The following is a 20,201-nucleotide window of genomic DNA, read 5'->3' as shown; positions in this document are numbered from 1 at the left end:
TAAATGCTGAAATGTAGGTATAGTAAAAACTCAACAAAAAAATATCCAGAAAGCTCTTGAAATTTTGGATAGCTGAGCATATAAAAAATGAAATATTGTAATAAGTGAATGGAAGAATAAACTACTAGTCTAAAATCATAAAAACAGTTCATCTTATTTGTATCAACTTGATTATCAAAAGCCAATATTTAATATTATGCACAATTTTGAAAAAAATGTATGCTGCTGATCTTTGGAATATGATAACGGGTGATTTTTACAATGGTTGTTATGTGGATTAAGACTGCAAGTTGAGACTTTAAATATGAACAATAGTAATCTGAAAATTTGAAGTAGTAATTTTATATCCAACAATCTCTGCCAAATAACTTCCATGTTTTAAGTAATTAAAAAATATATTTTTAACCACTTATTATTAATTTTATAAAGTACATTCTATAATTTAAATTTTATTTACTTTCATCTATTTTTAATGTTTGCCATTATACATTTCATACTATGCACACTGCTAAAAAAAAATGGGACAGTGCTATATCTCCCGATCGCATATTTCACAAGTGCACATCTGTGTAGCCACCGAGGGAGTGGCTTCTAGGATGGACCAATGAGAATCCAGTAATATTTCTGTCATGTCACATGACCTTTGCGTGCTTTAGTATTTAAGCAAGATGGTCGGAAAATAATTAAAGTATCGTCGATTACTTCTGAAACTTTTCATTGCGAAGTTAGATCAAATATAGGCAATTATGAAGATTTCACTACCTGGTTGAAATAAATACAAACACCTGTTGGATACTTCGCAAAAATATCGATGTGAAATATTGCTTAATAAGGGGTAAATAAGATAAAGAAAGAAATATGTGATAAATATCTGAGCCCAAATGCAATCTTTACATAAGACTATGCGTATGAGAAAAATATTTACACCAATTATACATGTAAATAGAAGTCAGCACTTTTTTATTGCAGTCTATATGAAAAAGATGTTCTATAATAGTAACCAATGCAGAATTTTTATTCAAAGTGAACTTTACTAATTTGCATTCGTATACATTTAGTGCTTTAGATTTCATATTTAATAAATGTTCACTCTTAAATGTACTGTCTACACAAGAAATGCTCATCAAACAGAGTGAATTTATCGTATTCACAACGAGTATATTCAATTTATTCACTTATAATTTTTAATGTTAACAATGGATATAATGAGATCATATGCATTCTGAATCTTACACTTTAAAAATCAAAAGACTGAAATAAGAAAACACTAGATTCATTGTAACACTTTCAGTTATTCTCAGCTCAATTAAAAAAATTTATACACTTGAATTTTCTTAATCCACATAATATGCCGTGAACATCAATCCTAATATTATGCGTGAAAAAAATCGCGAAAGTGAAATGTCAGCGATTAATCAAACTCAGAAAATGTAAGCACTACGAGATTTTCCACTGTTACGCCATATATTTATAACTGCGAAACGAATGCAAATTATAACGTAAACAACATATGCTCACATGCACGAAGATTTAGCGTCACAAGAGCAATAGCAGCTCATTGGTCCATTTTCGAAACCCCTCCCTCAGTGGCTACGCTGATGTGCACTTGTGAAATATGCCTCCCGATCTACTGGGCCGATTGACAAAATTCAAACTGCGTTCTTCATGTCTCGAAAGCGCGACTTAAGATATATATTAGATTTATATATAGCACTATTCTAACATAGGTATTTTGACACAAAATCGGACTTTTTCTGAAATAACATAGCAATTTTTTTACATATTTAGATTCTACGACTCAAATTACGTCTAAATATGAAATTTTGTAAAATTTGGAGCAAAATTTACGGAGAAATTCACAAATTTATGTTGGCACTATTTTGTCAGTTTGCGCCAAGAATAGTTCACTTGGCGAACTTCTTAATGTATGGCAACCTAATTTCCTTTCCCGTGAGAGGGTAAAAAGGCACCATCGTTCCTTTTTTCCAAATAATATTCTTTATATTGTATTTTTAATTATAACTTATTATTTTAAGTAATTTTTTCTTTTTCGAATTTCATTTTAATTGTTTAAGTTGCATGGTTTTTTTTCGAATAACTGTTTTAAAAATTTCTATTTACCTATTCGAACTGCGTAAATAAAGGTGCAGCGTTTATTTTTTTTTTTTTTTCAAATAGTTTTCTTTATATATATTTTTTGTCATAGCTATTATTTTAGGTAATTTTTAAATTCTTATACTTTTATTTTAATTGTTTGTGTTGCATTGTCTCTTCAGATAATTGTTTTAAAATTTTCTATTTATTCCTTCGAACTGAGCATTTTAAATAAATTTTCCAGAATTTGATTTTATTTATTTGAATTGCGTTTCTTTCGGAGGAATACTTTGTAACCCAGATTACGATGCGTTTGAAAACTGAATATATTAAAAGAGCAAATACATTAAAGCATAGTTAACACGCCTTTCAATGTTCCGTTCAGAAAATATATATATAAATAAGAGAGATGTATAACCGACATTTTAACTTAGGATGACTTGCATACACTGCTTTAAACAGTTTTATCATTGTGCCCATTGCTTTACACAATTTTATCCTACATTTGGTTTCTTAAATGTTATTCATATTTTAGTCAAATATTTTATTTTTGAAATCGTAAGAATCAAATATCATAAGATTAAAAAGTTTTAAATTAAAAAAAAATACAAATACTAAATTTTACCTAAAAATTTATTTTTTCTTCTCTTTTTCTTCAGGCATTCTACTTTATTCTTGCTCTTTTTCTTCAGGCATTCCGCAAGTATATTAAAAAGCATCCAACTTTTCGAAATATCTTGATATTTCTGACAATCATTTTAAATAAAGTTATCGCCTTCCATTTCATAAAGGCCCACAAACGGCGGAGTTCCATTTCATAAAGTCGCTGAACACTGGTAGTTCACTCCGGGGTTCGAATCCCGGTAAACGGGCTGGTTGCATGGGTGTTTTCGTGGATTTTCTCATGTGTACCGTGTATGCCAGCTGGTTTTCCTTTGAAAGTTCTTCACAAAGGCATCCTTCCTTTTAGGCAGATAACCCTGCTTTGACGTAACTTAATAATCCAATTCAATCCATTTCATCAATATTTGGTCAGAGCCTTTATCAGTCTTTAGAGGCTAAACATTTTGAAGGTATGAGATGAAAGAAAAGACTGGTTTCATCAAGAGGTTTTGGTTTATTTCATTATGACAAAGCACACTAGGGCTATCTGCCTAAGGGGAGGGATGCTTTCGTGGAGGACTTTCTAAGGAAAACTGGCTCGCATACACGTTACACATGGAGAAAACCACGAAAACGCCCATGCAGCCAGCCCGTTTGCAGGATTTGAACCTCGGACCGAACTACCAGAGTTCAGCGACTTTACCGCTCGGCCGCTGTTTCATCAGGAGGAACAAAAAAACGCCTTTAGGTCACATTCACATACAATACTGGATAAACTCCTGAATCTTCAAATAATTCGACTGAGAAAATCATGGGATTCTCCATTTATGGTACGATATGATGTTCTATAACGTAATTTAAATTTATACAACCATATAGTCTAAAACCAGTCGCTCTTCACTTTAATCTGCAATGATATCGTTTTTGTCTTTTCTGATAATACAAGCTCAATTGATGGTATTTGCTGGTGTACACGCCCAAGTGTTTTCTCTTTGAACGCCTAAATTCTTTGAAGTAACCTGAAAGTATATTCAAAAGCGTCCAACTTTTTGAAACATCTTGGCATGTCTAAGAGCCAAATTTTCCCTGCAAATTTTTGCTTGCTTTTCTCCCTAATTTTCTTCTTTCCTTCTACAGTTATTTTAAGTGCTCACACAAGAAAATTAAGATTTTTCGATTGCTAGATTTTCATAAATTTTGCATTCTTGTCAATTTTTTAAAATATCAATTGCATCAACTGTGTTTCAGCTGAAGACAGCTTTTCATTTTCTAGACATTTTAACTATAAACAAAGTATAGAGCAAAGTCCAAAGGATAAATATTTTAATTAAAAGATTTTGCTAAATGACAAAGAAATAAAACAGTCCAGCAGTGTTTATTCTTCCCCTCCGAGTAACCCGATTCTTATATCGGCTGAAACAATCTAAATCATATTAAAGATCATGTTTTTTTTTTTATACAATCTATAACGCGAGGGAAAAATTAGCTTCTTAAAACATTTTTTCTAAGAAGATTATATTTATATATATATATTTTTAAAGCTGGGACTTGAATCAAACTGTCAAACTTTTAAAGTTTAATTTACATAGTGGTTATAATTAAAGTTCCAATTTAAAATGGTCATAAAAGGAAAACTACCGTACCAAATGTTATCAAACTTGGGAATCGTGTAAAGGAGGTTATGGGAATTTATTTTCCGCGGAAAAAAAAGAGTTCAAAAACTCACCACCAGGGGAAAAATGGCGCTGTACACAATATTGTTAAATGAAATAAGACACGAAAACATCTGTTTAAACTGCGTTTAATATTTTCCGAAACGTGTTACAAAGCAGGTTCAATGTAGCGTCCAGCATTTTCCGAAAATAAGTTAAATCCTGTTACTCGACAGCAGCTCTTAGCATATCAGGAGGAATGTTACGGACATGTCAGTGTATCACATTTTTCATTTCTGCCAAATTGTTTAGATTATCACCATAAACAGTGCTTTTGAGATAACCCCATAGCCAAGAGTCACAGAGGTTGAGGTCTGGTGGGAAGAGAGGAAGTGTTGGTTTATAAGACTTTCATTCGTGAAATGTTGCCTAAGTAACTGTGCGACACACGTGAGGTGGAGGCCAGCCCTGCATAAAATTCGTAGTACATAAAACGCCACGTTACTGCAGTTCATGTATCACGAAACATTTTAACATTGACTCTAAGTGAGCTGCAATCACAGTGGTCCAGCTGTCGACTGCTCTTCAGAAAAAAATGGTTCAGTTATAATACTAGCTGTCATTCAACACTAAACGGTGTGGTATGACTGCTATGCAATCGAATGCAGTAGGAGAATGCAATGGAACTAGATAGATAACATGAGAGATTTCTTTGGCCCAAATCGATTAAAAGCGTTTTGAATCAGTATCTTCATGTTTTAGTGCCGAATTCAGACTTCAAAAATTACTAATTAGCGATCTGTAAGAAAACGATTTCCAGATTGTACGCACTTGTGCGAGTGATTTGCGATCTCACATTTTCTAATCGCTAATTCGTGGTTTTCACGGACGAATTTCTCACTTACACGGATGGCGCACTCGACTTTTATCGAATTTAACGCCTTTAAATGGTAATTTGCCTACTTCAAAGTTTCTTAAGGGTATACAACATATTAAACCCGTGTAACAAAAGGTTAAGTTAGATTCCGACCCATATTTCGTTTAACAATATTGAATACAGCGCCATTTTTCCCTGGTGGTGAGGTTTCCAACTTTCTTTTTTTCGCGGAAAATAAATTCCCATGACATCCTTTACACGGTTACAAAGTTTGATAACATTTGATCCAGTAGTTTTCCTTTTATGACCGTTTCAAAGTGAAATTTTAATTATAACCACCCTGTATATTATTAAATTTTAATTTGAAGCTATGCGTTATATGTATACCATGCGTAAGATTTTCGCTTTTATGGAAAAAATAAAGAATCGAAGCAAATATACTTAGGATATTAGACCAAAACTGAAAAAATTTCCCCTCCCTCCGAAAATAAAATATTGAAACTTCGACCATGAATTTATTGAATTATCGAAATATTCAATTTGACTTATCTTCCAAGTCCTAGTTCCGACAAGAATTCCGTCAAAAATTCCGAATTACTGAAGCTGAAGTAAAAGGTTTAGTATATATTCACTGTATGTTAATAAAGAGTGTAACAAAAAATAGATTATAGAATTTACGCTGATGCAACTATTTGTTTGAATGCACAACATGTAATGGAAGAAAAGGCTTGTAGAGATCTGTTTTTGACATGCCTCTAAAAGTAGTTGTCATACTCCTTTTGTCTCTTCAATGTCAAAAAACTTTCCTTTGAGAGGCCTTTAGTTTTGGGGAGGAAAAAATCATAAGAAGACAAATTTGAAGAACATGCCGGACAATTGAGTACACATACTTATTTTCGGAGCACAAGCGGTTCTCCGATTGGTTATTGAATAATGAAAAGATGCATTGTCATGCAATACAAAACATTTGGAATACGTTTTCTGACTGAAAACGTAAGATTAAAAGTCATCTGCTTAATTCACAGCCATTTACAAGTCAACTACTCGGGCAATTGCAGAATCGTTTTGATCCTAAGCTTGTAAGACAAACGTAATATCACTGGATTTAAACATTTCTTTAATCTTCCGAGAACTTTCCTTCTTTAGCTCATATTCCAAGAATATTAAGTGAATACAATTATTGCAAAAGAAATGGAATATTCATTTGCACTACGGCTTGGTAGTTTACTAACAAGTTAGCAAAACTTAAATTCTGCTTTTTGTGTCTAAGAATACAACAATATTTTAAATATTTACAAATAAAATATAAAATTGGAGATTTAATTGGAGCCTCACCAGTTGCCTAACATTTGAAGATTGTTAAATACTAATTGTTTGTTGCGAAGTCTAACCCAGGCTTGCATGGTTGGTTTTCGTAGTTTTCTAGGTTCTCTTTACAAAGGTTCTCTATGAAAGCATCTTAATCAAATAGCTCCCATGTTCTTTCTATGTTCAAATAACCAACTAACCTAGTTTAAGCGCGATTTCCAAGGGAAGTTACTAGCAAAACCTGAATACTCATTATAAATCATGTAGCTTGCCAATCGGGAGTAACATGAAAGATACGGCGCCAATAATTGAATTGCTGTTACGGTACGCTGTTTCTAAACTTAGATGGTCATTCCTTAATTAAATAGCCCACCAGCGGCCGAGCGGTAAAGACGCTGATCATTGGTAGTTCGGTCCGAGGTTCGAATCTCGCGAACGGGCTGGCCGCATCGGCGTTTTCGTGGTTTTCCCCATGTATAACGTGTATACGAGCCAGTTTACCTTAGAAAGTCCTCCACGAAGGCATCCCTCCCTTTAGGCAGATAGCCCTCGTGTGCTTTGCCACATGCTCTTTTTACAAAACTACGTATAACACGTAGGGTTGCCGTAAGTAGGGTCGCCAAATTTCGCAATTTATGCGAATTTTGGCCTGGTTGCGTTAATACGTAAGTACCCAAATTTCTTTATATACTATATATAAGAACTCCTACACTCCTAGAAAAAACTAATTTATAAATTTATTTATCCCACATTTTCATTTTGAAACATATTAGTACATGCTTTTCCTCAATATTTTAAAAGTTAATTTTTTGTTGAACTGAAATATGTAATATGGAAAAATTCTATCAAAAAACATAACTCAGAATCAAAACAGGAGATAAATAGAGATAATAATAATGTGGGGTATTTGATTCTCTTTCCCTAATAGTCATTTGAAACATTTTAGCGTGTTTTTCCATTCAGCTGAAACAGTAAAAATATAGAAAAATTCCCATAGAAACATAATTCGGCTGAGAAACAAAACAGGCAAAAAATTGGGTTGGCGTCAGGAAACTGATTGGTCTAAAACAGAGCTTCTTAAACGTTTTTTCAGTCGTGAGCCTTTTTTATCATAGATTTTTTTTCACGACCCCAAAATATTTATGAAAATTTTGTGGGACCCCATAAGCATTGCGAAAATCTGACACGCGTGCGAGTGAAACTGTCAATTTTTTCACTTGTATTGTAAGATAGTATTGCAGTCTTAGGTCATATCTTTAATTTATCATTTTAAGACATAGAACAATGGGAAAATTTTAATTAATTAACAGACGAAATGACAGCGTCACGTGCAAAGCAAGTAAAGTGAACGTTTATATTATAAACAGAATGCGTTGAAACATTTTTGTTTTTTTCTTTGTCTGTATGGTCTTATCTTTATCTATTTTCAGATACATTGTGTAAAAATATTGGGTAATTGTAAAATTATTCTATTAAGTTTAAGAAATACCAAAACTACTGAAATTTTTTGCGACCCCCTGCTGTAGATGGGGGTTGCGATCTACAGTTTAAGAAAGTCTGGTCTAAAATAACGTTACAATATTTGATTTTGTTGGAACATTGGATAACTGAGGCCACACCCAGAATTTAGGACCTACAGAGATTGCATAGCACAACAAAATGTATCTGCTGAAGCTAGGACTCCAGTGCATGGTTATATTCTTATAAAGAGTGTATACCTGAATGCAAAGATGCATTTTGAGTCATCATCGCTATTGTCACCAGCCTACACAGCATTGTGTGATACATCCTTCATGTAAATAAGAAATAAAATTGACAGCACTTTAGTTAAATAACCTAACTCATTCCTTGTAAGTATTATGCAAGAGTATTGTAATTGTTGAATAAGAATACAACACTTGCTTTCTGTTCATCTGAAATGGGATAGATATTCTAGCAGTTATTCCAGCAGAAGTTTGCAAGAACGGATCATTCTTTATTTAGTTAGATAATCAAAATACACAAGCTATGAACATAACATATTAAACCGTAATTCACTTTTCACATTAGACAGCCAATGTTTATCAATTTTCACATAAGTCGTACTTTCCCGTAAATTTGAAAATACTCTATTGTATGCTGTTCTGTTCAAGACAAGCCTGAAATCATTTTTTTTTTTTTTTTTTTTTTAACTTCAACAACAATTAGGGCTTCCCTGCCTCGTGGAACTTAATCACATTACAGGTCCACTCCGCCTTTGAGCACCTCGTGGAGGTTCAACCTCCACTATTACCCTCCAAGGGAGCGGCGCACCACCTGGATACGACACCAGACAGCACAGGTCGTCAAGTTGCTTCTGCCAATCGCTTGGGCACTAACAAGTTAGCGAAACAATTTCTCTGATTCTTATATCACTCTTTAAGGTCCCCCCTGCTGCCTTCTGTAGAATATTGGCCGAACAACTTTAATCTTTTCCCAGCTTCAAAGATTTTTACAGTCGGTCACACAAATAAGGACGACCTAGTCTTGATACATCCTTTTGCTTACATTCACCTTAAACAATATAAATAATTAACGGATGTCTGGTTGTAGTTCCAAGAGTTTCCTATAAACAAGCGTTCCCTCTTTGTCCGTTCTAAGTATAATTTTTAGTACCCTGGGGGCTAATGAAAGGCTTCTTTGTGACGATGACATTTGAGACTTCCGGATCTTTTTCTTGGATTAATGACAAAGGGAAAGAAAATTGTTGCAAAACTCTTTTCTGATTCCAGTCATTATGGTGTTTTAAATTCGACAACATACTTAGTGTTAAATAATTAAAGAAACGAATATTGTAAAGCATAATAATTCCTTTAATCTGTTCGAAAATCACTTGCACATGGATAAGGAACTGACATCATAGCTTCGTTTTCTCGGTCTAAGATCGATTGCTCTGATCCCTAGCTCCGATTCTGTCTACATCCTGTGATGTATATTTAAAATAACTTTAATGGCGCTCATGCTATGCAATTCTGTTGTTGTGATGCACGTGTTACTGTGCTAGCTGAATGTCATGTGAACTGTTTAAAATTGTAAGAATAAAAGTTTTGAATTCTTGAGATATACACATTAGTTGAGTCTTCTTTTAAAGTACAGAAGTAATTAAATTCAACGAACTACACAAGAAGTTACATGGTGTCAGGAGCAAAATGGATTTCAGACCACCTGCTCCGCTAACATTCTTCGTCGGAAATGTTAAAAAAAAATGGAGAAAAATGGAAGCAAGAGCTAGAAAACTATTTACTTGCAACGGAAAAAGATGCCAAGCCAGATAAGACTAAAATTGCAATCCTTTTGAATTTACTCGGTAGTGAAGGACTCGAAATTTTTAACACGTTTCGATTTAAGCCACCTGAGAATAAAGAGAAATACGAAGAGGTCTTGAAGTCTTTTGAAAATTATTGTTCACCACGGCAGAATGTCGTATATGAACGTTACAAATTCTTTTCGTGTAGCCAGCAAGAAGGACAAACAATTGAATCTTATGTCACTCAGTTAAAGACTTTAGCGTCAACTTGTGAGTTTGCCGAACAAGAAAATGGATTGATTCGCGACCGTATTGTACTAGGCATTCGGGATAGGAGTCTGACCGAACGTTTGCTTCGAGAATCTAACCTAGGATTAGAAAAAGCTATAGAAATAGTCCGTGCCGCTGAAACAAGCAAAGAGCAACTCCGGAACATGAAAGATGATCCATCGACTGTGAACAGCGTGAAGAAATATAGAAAACAGCAGCCTCAATCAAAACAGTCAGTGCCACCGAAATTATCGTCGCAGCAGAAGCAATCAGCACTAGAATATGACTGCAAGAAGTGCGGAAGAAAGCACAAATATCGGGATTGTCCAGCTTTTGGAAAGTCACAGTGCAAAGTGATCATAAACTGTTAATGGCAATTGTTAAGAAACCATTGCATAAAATCTCGTCTAGAATGCAAAGGATGATCTTAAAATTACTAAAGTATGATTTTGAGATAAATTATGTTCCAGGTAATCAAATGCTTTTTGCTGACACTTTGTCACGAGCATATCCTGTGAATGAAACTATTAGTGATGATCCTGAAATGCTAAATGTTGTTCACATTATTTCAAAATATTTGCCTATGAGTGAAAGAAGAGTGGTGCAATTTAGAAAAGAAACTGAATCAGATCCAGATTTGCAAATAGTTATGAAATATATTAAAGAGGGTTGGCCTAAATGTTACAAAAAAGTAGATAGTAGTGTAAAAACATACTTTAAAGTTAAAAATGATCTTTATATTAATGACGACTTGTTATTTATTAATGAAAAATTAGTTGTACCTTATGGTTTGAGAAAAGATATGTTGCAATTAATTCATGAAGCGCACTTTGGAATTGAGAAATGTAAAAGTAGAGACCGTGAAATTTTTTACTGGCCAGGTATGACAAATGACATTGAGCAGCTTGTTTCCAAATGTGAAATATGTGAAAAATTCAGAAATAGAAATCAAAAAGAACCTCTAATGCAACATGAAATTCCAACTAAACCATTCGAAAAAATTGCCCTTGATATCTTGCAATTTGGTAATCAAAATTACTTAGTAGTTATCGATTATTACTCTAAATGGATTGAGGTTTCTAGCATAAAAGATAAGATAGCAAATGAAATTATGATAAAGTTAAAATGCATCTTTGCCAGGTATGGTATTGCAAATGAAGTCGTTTGCGACAATAATCCCTGTAATAGCTACTTATTTAAGAAATTTGCTGAAGATTGGGATTTCGAACTTAAATTTAGTAGCCCTAGATATCGACAAAGTAATGGGTTGGCTGAAAAAGCTGTAGGAATAGTGAAAAATATCACGAGAAAAGTGCAAGATATAAGTGTAGGCTTAATGGAATATCGAAATACCCCAATTAGTGGAATAAATTTGTCTCCTGCACAACTGTTACTTAATAGAAGATTAAGGACAAAATTACCTATCAGTAATAAATTGTTAAATACTAAGATAAACAAGCCTTATTCTAAATTTCGTGCACTTCAGGCTAAGCAAAAATATTATTATGATAGAACCGCACAGAAACTGCCTGAGTTAAAACCTGGAGATAGTATAACCTTGTTCAACTTTAGACCTGGGCAATGGGATAACGGTGAAATAATTTCAAAACATAAAGCTCCTAGATCATATATTGTAAGAAATTCAAATGGGGAAATATTGCGAAGAAACAGACGCCATATAAAATTTTCAAAATCACTTTACAAAGTTAATAATGATTATGATGATATAGTATTAGATAAAGAGGAAAATTCAAATGGAAGCCCTGAAATTGTTTCTGTGCCTGTTAATATAGGAAATCAACAGAATAATCTATCCAATAGTACAATAACAAGAAGTGGACGGTTGATTAGACAACCTTCAAGATATAGAGACTTTGTCATGGAATAAAATAATGTAACGTATTGCATATATCATTTTTATGTAACTTTTTTGTTATTGTATGTCATATTGTAAATATACTTGTATTGATATTATTTGGTATTTTTATTATTGTTTATAAACTGGAGGAGGGATGTGATGTATATTTAAAATAACTTTAATGGCGCTCATGCTATGCGATTCCGTTGTTGTGATGCACGTGTTACTGTGCTAGCTGAATGTCATGTGAACTGTTTAAAATTGTAATAATAAAAGTTTTGAATTCTTGAGATATACTCATTAGTTGAGTCTTCTTTTAAAGTACAGAAGTAATTAAATTCAACGAACTACACAAGAAGTTACACTTTCCTGGTCTGCACCCATCAGTAGCGTCGCAAACCGCAATTTGACTAACAAAAATATCATGCATTGTGACGGGAATATGCATAGTCGGGAAGTTGGTGGAGGTTAAGATATCCAGGTCATTATTAGTCATCAGATTATTAAGAGGATTGTAATTAGACATAAATAGGTAGGCTTCATTTAAAGCAGTATAAATGATAGCTGAAATAAATTGGAGCAGACTCTTGTGAGGAAGATCATATTCAGTATGTTTTAAGTGATTTTTAATGATAACTGCAGCACCACCCCATCTACACTCATGTCCATAAATTAAGGATAATTCGGAGTCACGCGAAAATCTAACTCTAAAATAAAAATATCACCTTTAAAATCACTACACACATCTTCAAGAATCATATGCAAATTTCAGGAAGTAACCAGATGACACCGATGGTACGTCACAATGACGAGAGTATAAGAGAGTGATATATAAGGAATACAGGCAAAGAAGTAAAATTGTTCGCAGGCGCTTTATAAGCATTTCAGTGCAATAACCGAATAGTTATGACACAAAGGACGCATTTGGATGATTTTTTACGTGGTAGAATTATCGGCAGTCTGGAATGTGGGCGTACCGAACTGGAAGTATCAGATGAACTTGGAATTTCCCAGAGTGTCATCTCCAGGCTTTGGCAACGATTCCAAGATGATGGTGATGTGAGTAGACGTTACAGCGCAGGTCGCCCCAGAGTTACAACGCCGAATGAGGACCGGTATTTGGCAGTTACTGCCAAAAGAAACAGGCGGAGCACAGCCTCAGACCTGTCTCGTTAGCTCTCTTCAGCCACTAGTACGACAATTTCAAGGCAGACCGTGTACAGACGCTTAGGGCAGATTGGTCTATATGCTCGTAGATCTGTCAGATGCGTTCCACTTATTGCAACTCACTGTCGCCTTCGGTTAGCCTGGAGTAGAGAGCATGCATTGTGGACACCGCAACAGTGGGCTTGTGTGATGTTTTCCGACGAGTCCAGGTTTAGCTTGCAGTCTGATTCTCGCCGGACTTTCATATGGAGAGCTCCAGGTACCTGTTACCACCAAGAAGACATCATTGAACGCCACCGTTACGGTGGTGCAGGAGTGCTCAATTGGGGTGGAATTATTCTGGGTTTCAGAACTGACCTGCATGTTCAAATTGGAACCATGACAAGCCAAATCTATCGGGACGTTATTCTGGAACAACATGTACGTTTGTTTCGGGGCGCCATGGGCGCACAATTTGTGTTTATGGATAACAATGCCCGTCCTCACCATGCAAACATCATAAGCGAATGCCTTCAATCGGAGGATATCACCCGTATGGACTGGCCAGCATTCTCACCTGACTTGAATCCAGTAGAGCACGTGTGGGACATGCTTGGCCGACGAGTTGCAGCCCGTCAACCTCCTCCTACATGTCTACCGGAACTTCGGAGAGCATTGCTTTTTGAGTGGTGTAATATCTCCCAAGATCAGATCGATAATTTGATACTCAGCATGCCTAGGCGTTGTACGGACTGTATTGCATCGTCTGGGAGACATACAATGTATTAACAATCATACGAACCATGTAATATTGCTTTTTTGTAAATAGGTATTTTTTGTAATTTGCTCCAGGGAGAAAAAAATCGCTAATTTTTTTAATAATATCAAACATATAGTATCTTTTTTTGCTCTTTACCTTTTGTTTAATAAATAAGCTTTACAAATAAGTCAAATTTGTTTTGCTTCTAACTCTTCCTTTGCCTGATTTTGCATTATCCTTAATTTATGGACATGAGTGTACTTCGGCTTCTGTCTTTCCTTATAACATTATAGCCGTTGATTTTTAAATTTATCGCAAGCTTTAAGGTGAGTTTCACCTATCATCAAATTACATTAATGTTGTATTTTTTGAGGTAATCTTTAATTTCTTGATATTGTTTTATGACACCGTTCGCATTGAAATAAGAAATTTTTAAAAAGCTATTGGTAGCTGAAATCATCGCGTTTATATTGCTATGAGGTCTAAAAGTCATAGTCTAAAGAAGTGAAATATTCAATTGCGGCCATTCCGACCTCGAGTTTACCCATGATGTTTTTTGCTCTTTTAAATTCTGTAAAGAATTCTTTCGCTTTTAGGACTTCTGATTTTTATCCACTCAAAAAATGAAACTTCTTTAGTTTCGCTTTCTTGTTTATTTTTGTTTTCCTTTTGGGTTTCCCAGCTCGGTTGATTTTTAGTATTTTAGTTTTCCGTAGCTCCAGGAAGGTTAAGAAAATCTTTATTTAATTGAAATTGTTGCTGTTCCTGCTTTTTCTCGTTTTGATTGCTCTTATTGAAGACTCTTTTGTGTAGGTTATCTGGATGGTATTTACATTCCTTCGAGTTGCTCGGATGGCAATCGCCACACAGAGCACAGAGCGCTGGTTGTTCGTCCTTGTTCTTCTAACAGGTGTAAGTTTCTTGCGGTTCGGCTCATTTAAGACACCTAGGTTTGTAATGACATATACTATCTCGAGTGTGTCCGTATCTCTGGCACCTGTGGCATTGCACAGGACCAGGTCTGGATTTGTAAGCACGGACTATGACGTCTAATCCACGAAGTTGCTTTATTTGGTAGATTTGTTTACCCTTTTTGTTTCTTTTGACCTCGACTAAGAATATAGGTAGTTTAACAATTTCTCCTTCTCAGAATCTTTCGAGCTGACCTATCTTTTCTATGGGAATTCCGTGAGTTCTTTGTAAATTATTTCCATGTTTGAGTTTCTAGGCAGCTTCTTAATTACTATTTTGATTGGTTTTTCGGAATTAATTTTGAATGTGTGGAAATGCACACCTCGTTTGGCCAGAAACGTCGTGATTGTGCGATAGTCATCTTTATCCCAAACTTTGATGTTGAATGTATCTCCTGTGAGATTGCCTTTAACTTTTTTTACTCCTAAACTTTCGATTTTCCCTTTTAACGTATCCCAGTTGGCTGTAAAATCTGAGAGAACAATTGGGGGAATATGTGCAGTGCTTTTTTTGACGAGAGTAAATCCTGCGGACTGAGTTCGATTCCTGCTCCATGCTGTCATCGCCCTGTAGGTCAATGAACTTTTTTTTTTTTTTTTTTTTTTTGGTACGGCAGCTAAAAAGAAGATTATTGAGTAACATACAAAATTCTATGTGGAAAAAGTGGTGACTGCAACATATTACTGTAAGTAAAATGCTGCAATCACCACTGTACAAAAACAACAATTTATTTAAGAATGGGAAATCATTTTTAATACTAATGGAAACCTCTGCATGAGAAGGTTGTGACAGATCTGTTAACTAAGTACTAATGAGAAGTTTTACTTCAGTCACCAAAAAGAAATCTACACGTGAATCCATCAGAAATCAGATTTTTTCTAAAACTGAAAGTCTTTGAACGGACAGTATTTTTTCTCTTTGAAAGTGGTTTCTTCAATGATTGCCACCTAAAGATAAAATAAAAGTAGAACTTTTATTCAGTTAGAACACGGAATACTATTATTCAGAGATACTGCATCACAACTATTGAGAAACAAGTTGGCTATATCAAAGAAATGTCATGAGAAACTGATTGAAATGGGGGGGGGGCGATGATTTTTTTTTTTTTTTTTTGAGTGCATTGCTTTTTAAATGGTCTTCACAGCTGTTCTTTTTTCTATGCCAATCTCCACTACCTGCTCAGCAGTACAGCCATGTTAGTAACTTGCTGAGATGGAATTTGCCATTTTGTTACTGTGGTAATTAGTGCATGACAGGGAGTTTGAAATCAATCATAATTTAAGAAATTAAACTACTGATTGATAAAGAAGAGTGTTGCTGAATTTTTGTTTAAAAATGCAATTATATGTCAAAAATAAAACTGCTGTTTATTGTTCGTTAAAGGGATGCCTATGGCTTGAAAGCTGCATTCAGCAAGGCTTGTAATACAGTACACTTTAAAGAAATCTAAAAGGAAAAACAACCATATAAGAAACTATGCTATAATTAACATTCTAGCAGCTTACTACCTAATAAGCAGAAAGAATTTTGTTTACACAAAGAATCTTATGCATGGGTATTTTAAGAGTTTAGAAAGATCAAATTTTATGTTTTATTTCTGTGAAAACATTAAAACAATTTCTGCTTCTAATAGTGTCTTATATATTAAGATTTATCTTAAGAAAACTTAACAATTAATTTGCAGAACCTTACTGCATACCAGGATTTCTTAAACTTTTTTCAGTCACGACTCCCTTTTTTCACTGAGATTTTTTTGTGACCCCCCAGGACCCCATAACATTTACAAAAATTTTGAGGGATCCCATAAGTATTGCGCAAATCCGACAAACGCATGAGTGAAACTGTCAGTTTTTTTCACTTGCTCTGTAATATACTATTGCAATTTTAGGCCATAAACTTTAATTTCTAATTTTAAGACATAGAACAATATGAAAATTTTAAATAAGTAACAGACCAAATGACTGCATTACGTGTAAAGCAAGGAAAATGAACGTTTATATTATAAAAAGAATGCAGCGTCGAAACTTTTTTTGTTTTTTTCTTTGTCTGTATTGTCTTATCTATTTTCAGATATACTGTATAAAAATACTTGTTAATTGTAAAATTATTATAATAAGTTAAAGAAATATCAAAACTGCTAAAATTTTTGGTGACCCCTGCTGCAGGTCATGGAGGTAAGAAAGGAAAGAGTGGCCAACAAGCACTAGAAGTGAAGCACTGCTTCGAAGCTTCGGTCACCAGATGGGGTGTTCTTTCTTTACATTCAGAAGCTCGCTTGACAGTGTTCTGATAGTATTTCGACACATGACAGTTTCATACAATCGAAAAAGGGACACTTTCGCATGAAAGGAACATTCATAGTGTGATGGATAATAGCAATTTTTATAGTTTAGAGTGACATTTACGCAAAAATCACATCTTGGTTATTTTTCGATAACTAACAGCGAATTTGATTATGAATTTGTTTTATAAAATTCTAAGCTGTTGAAATATAAAAATATAGATTTTAACAAAAATGTTATGCTTAAAGAATGAAAAACACCTTACGGTACCTTTAAAATTGTATACGTCTTTCGATACCCTTGATAGATTATTCGTTACTTTTATTTTATGTTTCAAACGCTGAAATGTTTTAAATAAAATAAATTTTTTTCACATCCATATATTATTGTAACATGTACCTTTTAAAATTTTTTAGAGGAGAGGCTTTACTGTTGCTCATTTTTAACTCATCGTTTTAATTTTATATATCTGAAAAATAATCACTTTGGGCTTATACGTTTTACTTATTTGGGTTACTTAAAAATGAAATCCTTATTTTATTCCCTTTCAGAAATGTTCAGAGAAAGTTAAGTATTATTTAAAGTATTTCGTTAATTTCTAATAATTCTCTAATTTAAATGAACCGAATAGAGCATTAATTATAAATTGACTTATATTTTTCGATTTAAAAGATGCCTCAGAAGCCAAAAAATCATGTCATATTTAAGAAAGTATTTTAGGAAGAAGCTCTATAAATAGAAAAGAAATAATGCATAATTTTAATATTAATAATACAATAAACTTTTATCTTAATTTTTGTACCTTAACCGAATCAAATCGAATTACCTTAAATTTTTTTTCTAATGTAATTAACGAAAACTTGCGAAAATATTTCATTCAAATTAGACCATTCTGAGAAAACTATTCTGTGAAAAGTAAAGCATTTAATTTCGTTCAGAATGAAATGTTGTTTAAAAATATGTTGTTTTCATATACTTAGGACTCTGAAGTGTTGTAGAAAAAGAAAATATATATACATTTATATGTATATTTACGACATAATTACAAAATATTTACATCCGATCGCATCAAAACCCATTGAACTTAATGGTAAATGACCCAATGTTTTAGTCACCACGTAGGGATCGCCAGTGCTTCAGAGCAGGGTACAGGAGAAACCTGTTTAGGGATTAAGACACAATAACACGCCGAACAAATACTAATTCAGAAGTCAAACAACAAAAACCAGCGTTATATTTACCAAATTTTCACAGGACTAGTTTCGATGGTTTTACCGAACCACCATCTTCAGCTGCAAAACCGCAAATGAACCAGATAGGAAATAATGATTAGATAAGATAAGAAAGCCTGGACAAGAATAAGCAAGTGGCGCCATCTGTTGGTGAAACCAGAACTAAAACATAATTTCTTTAAAAGCCGAAGGCAAATTTGGATTGGAATTAGGATCGTTAACTAGAACAGAAAGATTTTTATGAATGTGAAATGCCTCTAGAAAATCCAGTTCTCCAATGGAAGATGTTTTTTGAATAATTTTGGCAGCAGAAAAACTGAAAGTGTGGTTTTCGGACCAACAATGTTGAGCAACAGAAGACTTCTGTGTTTCCTTTTTTCTAACATATGCCTCATGTTCCTTGACGCGAAATTTTAAGGCTCTCTTAGTTTGGCCAATGTAAATTAAACCACACTGGCAAGGAATCCTATAAATACCCCAGGAATTCATATCCGGAATGGGGTCCTTGAGTATGGAACTCGGAATTTTATTGATGGGAGAATAAACAACCCGAAAGTTATTCTGAAAAATATGTGCAACTTTATAGCTAATTGATGGAAAGAAGGGAATGACAACAGAATTTTTATAATCTCCTAAAACAAGAGTGTGCCTTTAAGTGTGTTGAGATGAGAATTTTTTAACTGCTTGATTAATAATGTTGGGTGGAAAGCCCCTGTCAATAGCTATTGCTTTTAAATAATTTAGTTCTTCATCAAGGGCTAGTTTGGAGGAGCAAACTTGAAGAGCACGGAAAACATAGGAATAAAATGAAGCTAACTTTTGTTTAGTCGGATGACATGATTTAAAGTGTGGTGGAAGGCAAACCGATGAAGGTTTACGGTAAACCGTAGTACTGAAGTTGGATGTGTTACGTGTGACCAGAATGTCGAGAAACGGAAGAGAATTGCAAGTCTCAAGTTCAAAAGTGAACTGAATAGCAGGATCAATAGAATTCATTGTTGAAAGAACTTTATTTAAATCATCTTTATTACCTTCAAACAGAGTAAAAGTATCGTCTACGTAGCGGAACCATGCCGGGAAGTTTAAAGTTTCAAACAATTTTGATTCATAATAATGCATGTAGATATCAGCCAGGATGGGACTGAGGGAGCTTCCCATGGCTAATCCCTCAGTTTGCTTGTAATATTTATTTTGGAAAACAAAATGTGTTTGTTTCAAACAGAGTTGAGTGAGAGAAATTAGCTCATCAATTTCGATGCAAGAGAAATGAAATTCGCGAAGTCTGGTTTCTAGACATCTTAATGCACCTTCCACTGGGACATTGGTGAATAATGATTTTACATCAAAAGAAACCATGAGTAAATTACTAGGAGAAATGTTTTTAACTTTTTTTACAAACTCTATTGAATTTTTTATGGTGTAAATGTTATTGTCTAAGAGTTGAAAATCTAGAAACTAAATATTTAGCTAATGGATACGAGGCAGTACCTAAATTTGATACAATAGGGCGGAAAGGAATACCACTTTTATGAATTTTGGGAAGAGCATATAATCTGGCACAATTCGCAACAGATGGGATAAGTGAATGTTTTAAGTTGCCTGAAATGATTTGCGAAGATTTGATCGCAGTTTTTATTTTTGACAAGTCCGAAGGTGAAGGATCTTTAGGGATCGGATTATATGGTCCTTCGTTTAAGAGTTTAGTGACACCATCGATGTAAGTGTTCCTATCCATGACGACTATCTGGCCACCTTTGTCGGCCTTTGAAATAATAATATCCGGGTTAGAATGAATTTCACGCAATGTAGCTCTTTCTCTCGCAGTTAGATTTGGTTTCAAAGGTTTATTATTGAATTTCACATTATGAGCGATAAGATGCCT

Source organism: Stegodyphus dumicola, chromosome 2, assembly GCF_044657685.1.
Source record: "Stegodyphus dumicola isolate Sdum_Otavi_A_Nest chromosome 2, ASM4465768v1".
In the NCBI taxonomy this organism is placed as follows: domain Eukaryota; kingdom Metazoa; phylum Arthropoda; class Arachnida; order Araneae; family Eresidae; genus Stegodyphus; species Stegodyphus dumicola.
This window is presented reverse-complemented; position numbering follows the sequence as displayed.